The 5,000-nt window shown below is 57.4% G+C and overlaps 2 non-coding genes and 1 pseudogene across 2 annotated transcripts; all 3 read left to right on the forward strand.

Annotated features, from left to right (window-relative positions):
* The first annotated feature begins 1,612 nt into the window (after positions 1–1,612).
* LOC144423590 (small subunit ribosomal RNA) lies at positions 1,613–3,422 on the forward strand. Its single transcript, XR_013476057.1, has one exon. It is a non-coding gene; the product is annotated as a small subunit ribosomal RNA (ribosomal RNA).
* A 298-nt stretch (positions 3,423–3,720) lies between these two features.
* LOC144423877 (5.8S ribosomal RNA) lies at positions 3,721–3,874 on the forward strand. Its single transcript, XR_013476243.1, has one exon. It is a non-coding gene; the product is annotated as a 5.8S ribosomal RNA (ribosomal RNA).
* A 288-nt stretch (positions 3,875–4,162) lies between these two features.
* LOC144423783 (large subunit ribosomal RNA) overlaps positions 4,163–5,000 on the forward strand; it is a 3,695-nt pseudogene continuing 2,857 nt past the window's right edge.

A 5,000-nucleotide genomic window follows, 5' to 3' on the forward strand; every position in this document is an offset into this window, starting at 1 on the left:
TCGGAGCGCACCCTTTTCTCGGTGGCTGGCGGGCGAGAGAGTGCTGCGTCGCCGGCATCGGCGTCGAAAGAAGCCGAGCCGAAAAAAGTTAAAGTACAAACGTGCAAGCATACTAACCTAACCCTAGGTAAGGCATGTCAGAGCGAAAGACAGTAATTTCGAATGAGCCAAGAAAGAGCGGTGCGGGGCCGGTCGGAGCGCACCCTTTTCTCGGTGGCTGGCGGGCGAGAGAGTGCTGCGTCGCCGGCATCGGCGTCGAAAGAAGCCGAGCCGAAAAAAGTTAAAGTACAAACGTGCAAGCATACTAACCTAACCCTAGGTAAGGCATGTCAGAGCGAAAGACAGTAAACTCGAATGAGCCAAGAAAGAGCGGTGCGGGGCCGGTCGGAGCGCACCCTTTTCTCGGTGGCTGGCGGGCGAGAGAGTGCTGCGTCGCCGGCATCGGCGTCGAAAGAAGCCGAGCCAAAAAAAGTTAAAGTACAAACGTGCAAGCATACTAACCTAACCCTAGGTAAGGCATGTCAGAGCGAAAGACAGTAATTTCGAATGAGCCAAGAAAGAGCGGTGCGGGGCCGGTCGGAGCGCACCCTTTTCTCGGTGGCTGGCGGGCGAGAGAGTGCTGCGTCGCCGGCATCGGCGTCGAAAGAAGCCGAGCCAAAAAAAGTTAAAGTACAAACGTGCAAGCATACTAACCTAGCCCTAGGTAAGGCATGTCAGAGCGAAAGACAGTAAACTCGAATGAGCCAAGAAAGAGCGGTGCGGGGCCGGTCGGAGCGCACCCTTTTCTCGGTGGCTGGCGGGCGAGAGAGTGCTGCGTCGCCGGCATCGGCGTCGAAAGAAGCCGAGCCAAAAAAAGTTAAAGTACAAACGTGCAAGCATACTAACCTAACCCTAGGTAAGGCATGTCAGAGCGAAAGACAGTAAACTCGAATGAGCCAAGAAAGAGCGGTGCGGGGCCGGTCGGAGCGCACCCTTTTCTCGGTGGCTGGCGGGCGAGAGAGTGCTGCGTCGCCGGCATCGGCGTCGAAAGAAGCCCAGCCGAAAAAAGTTAAAGTACAAACTTGCAAGCATACTAACCTAGCCCTAGGTAAGGCATGTCAGAGCGAAAGACAGTAAACTCGAATGAGCCAAGAAAGAGCGGTGCGGGGCCGGTCGGAGCGCACCCTTTTCTCGGTGGCTGGCGGGCGAGAGAGTGCTGCGTCGCCGGCATCGGCGTCGAAAGAAGCCGAGCCGAAAAAAGTTAAAGTACAAACGCGATGCTAATGAGCGAGCCGTTGTCTCGACTAATATGTAGGGGGCGTTCGATCGAGCGTCTGGCTTGAGCGCTTGTCGGCCTAGCAGAACGGTCGCATTGTTATGCCCGGGTTTTAGGCACCGCTGCAGGCGGCCGGCAGAGCTCTTGTTTGTGCGAAACTGAATGGATCGAGCCCGAGAGAGGGCGAGCAAAGAAAAAACGCAAATCGCTCCGCCTGGCACTGCCGGCGAGAGCGTGGACGTCGCGGCCAGCGACTGTCGAAGCTGAGTACGGCCGCAGGCGATCGCCTCGGTCTTAAACGAATGCGACGAGCACGCGCCGGGCGGCCCAGCAAGGGCCGAGCGCAGCTGTCGCAGCTATCTGGTTGATCCTGCCAGTAGTGATATGCTTGTCTCAAAGATTAAGCCATGCAGGTGCAAGTACGAGTTCTCGTAAAGCGAAACTGCGAATGGCTCATTAAATCAGTCTTGGTTTATTTGGTCTCGTAAGCGAAGTGGATAACTGTGGTAATTCTAGAGCTAATACATGCATTAAGCGCCGACTTCGGGAGGCGCGCTTTTATCAGATCAAAACCGACCGGGTTCGTCCTGTGACGTTTGATGACTCTGGATAACCACGCGGATCGTACGGTCTCTGCACCGACGACGTATCATTCAAGTGTCTGCCCTATCAACTGTCGAAGGTACGCTACGTGCCTACCTTTGTGATAACGGGTAACGGGGAATCAGGGTTCGATTCCGGAGAGGGAGCCTGAGAAACGGCTACCACATCCAAGGAAGGCAGCAGGCGCGCAAATTACCCATTCCCGACACGGGGAGGTAGTGACGAAAAATAACAATACAGGACTCTAACGAGGCCCTGTAATTGGAATGAGTACATCCTAAAACTCTTAACGAGTATCCATTGGAGGGCAAGTCTGGTGCCAGCAGCCGCGGTAATTCCAGCTCCAACAGTGTATGCTAAAGTTGTTGCGGTTGAAAAGCTCGTAGTTGGATTTTGGGCGAGCGCCGCCGGTCCGTCGCAAGGCGTGTCACTGGTTGCGTTCGCCTCACCTTCGGTTCTCCGTCGGTGCTCTTGACTGAGTGTCGGCGGTGGCCGATAAGTTTACTTTGAAAAAATTAGAGTGTTCAAAGCAGGCTGTTCGCCTGCATAGTGTTGCATGGAATAATGGAATAGGACCTCGGTTCTATTTTGTTGGTTTTCGGAGCACGAGGTAATGATTAAGAGGGACAGACGGGGGCGTCCGTACTCTGCCGTTAGAGGTGAAATTCTTGGATCGGCGGAAGACGAACTACTGCGAAAGCATTCGCCAAGAATGTTTTCTTTAATCAAGAGCGAAAGTCAGAGGTTCGAAGACGATCAGATACCGTCCTAGTTCTGACTATAAACGATGCCAACTAGCGATCGGGAGGCGTTACCATGACGACCTTTCCGGCAGCTTCCGGGAAACCAAAGTCTTTGGGTTCCGGGGGAAGTATGGTTGCAAAGCTGAAACTTAAAGGAATTGACGGAAGGGCACCACCAGGAGTGGAGCCTGCGGCTTAATTTGACTCAACACGGGGAAACTCACCCGGCCCGGACACAGGTAGGATTGACAGATTGAGAGCTCTTTCTTGATTCTGTGGGTGGTGGTGCATGGCCGTTCTTAGTTGGTGGAGCGATTTGTCTGGTTAATTCCGATAACGAACGAGACTCTGGCATGCTAAATAGTTACGCGACCTTCTCGGTCGGCGTCTAACTTCTTAGAGGGACTAGTGGCGTTTAGCCACACGAGATTGAGCAATAACAGGTCTGTGATGCCCTTAGATGTCCGGGGCCGCACGCGCGCTACACTGAGTGAAGCAGCGAGTGTCTAACCTAGGCCGAAAGGTCCGGGTAACCCGTTGAACCTCATTCGTGATTGGGATAGGGACTTGCAATTGTTTCCCTTGAACGAGGAATTCCCAGTAAGCGCAAGTCATCAACTTGCGTTGATTACGTCCCTGCCCTTTGTACACACCGCCCGTCGCTACTACCGATTGAATGGTTTAGTGAGATCCTTGGATCGGCCCCGTCGCGGCTGGCAACGGCCGCGTCGGCGTGTCGAGAAGACGATCAAACTTGATCATTTAGAGGAAGTAAAAGTCGTAACAAGGTTTCCGTAGGTGAACCTGCGGAAGGATCATTACCGAAAGTGGTGGTAGGCCCCGGCCGACCGCGCACTTAATTGTCTTTGGGTGCCGCCGAGAGGGCGGCCGTCAATTGGGGTTCCGCCCCGTGCGACACGCGTAACACGTTGGCATAGCAAGGCAGCCGAGTGCGATGGTGGCTTCTGGGCACCGCGCTCGATGTGCCGCCGGCCCAGCCCGGCGGTCGCTCGGCGCCGTTTGTTGGTGTTTTTGTGCAGTTGTTGTCGGTGGTGGTTTTGTGGTCGATCCCACAGTGTGACGTCCGCGCGCTTCGGCGCCGGGCGAAACGTCGAGGACGACTCTTAACGGTGGATCACTCGGCTCGCGAGTCGATGAAGGACGCAGCCAAGTGCGAGAAGTAATGTGAATTGCAGAACACATTGAACGTCGACCTTCTGAACGCGAATTGCGGTCTCGGGTCAATCCCGGGACCGCGTCTGCCTCAGGGTCGCGTTCGTCCTCACCCGAGGGCCGTCGCCTGGCCTCTGCGAAGACGGCCGGGCGTCGCCCCAAGTTGAAGCGGTCGCCGAGCTTTCTCGGCGCGACCGCGTGTCCCGTACACCGCCGGCCCCTCGACGTGTTCAACTACGTTCGAGGGGCGGGTCCAGGTCGGTCGGTCCGGTCACGAGATCAAGACCGACCGTGGGCCAAGGCGGCGACGGTACGCGCTCGATCGGCGCCGGCGGCGACGACTTGCGATGCCAGCGGGCCGTGTAAGAAGCGGCCCGCTTGACACATACGACCTGAGTTCAGGCGAGAGCACCCGCTGAATTTAAGCATATTATTAAGCGGAGGAAAAGAAACCAACAGGGATTCCCTGAGTAACGGCGAGTGAACCGGGAAGAGTCCAGCGTCGAATCTGCGCGCTTTTCGAGCGCGCCGAGTTGTGACGTACGGAAGTCCCAGTGCGGCTAACGGCGAGCGCCGGTGTCCTTCTGATCGAGGCCTCGTCCCACGGCGGGTGTTAGGCCCATAGGGGCGCTTGCCTTGGCCGCTTCGGGTCTTCTCGGAGTCGGGTTGTTTGGGAATGCAGCCCAAAGCGGGTGGTAAACTCCACCTAAGACTAAATACGGTCGCGAGACCGATAGCGGACAAGTACCGTGAGGGAAAGTTGAAAAGCACTTTGAAGAGAGAGTTCAAGAGTGCGTGAAACCGTTGAGAGGCAAACGGGAGGGCCCGTCAGGTCGCCGGCTCGCTTTCAGTTGGGTGCGGGGGCGCGCCGTCTCGGTTCGCGGACGCTTAAGGCGCCGCTGCCGAGTCGGCTCGCGCACCGTCTCAGCGCACTAGCGACCGGCGCGGGTCACGACCGGTTTGCCGTCGGTGTAAGTCCCCGCGCGAAGGTGGCCTCCGCTCCGGCGGGGGTGTTACAGCGCGCGGGCGGTGCGGCCCGGCGGCGGATCGAGGAATGGATGCCGCGCGCTCTCTGTGTGCGGCCGTCGCCGTTCGGCTGGCTTGTCGTTCGCCTGCACTGTACGCAGTGCCGGTGTTCGGCGGGCTGCCGTTTCGGTGGCGCGCCGTCGACGCGCTCGGGGTCCGTGGCCACGTCGGCCACCCTCCCGACCCGTCTTGAAACACGG

The sequence above is a fragment of the Styela clava genome, chromosome 5, assembly GCF_964204865.1.
Source record: "Styela clava chromosome 5, kaStyClav1.hap1.2, whole genome shotgun sequence".
Lineage (NCBI taxonomy): Eukaryota > Metazoa > Chordata > Ascidiacea > Stolidobranchia > Styelidae > Styela > Styela clava.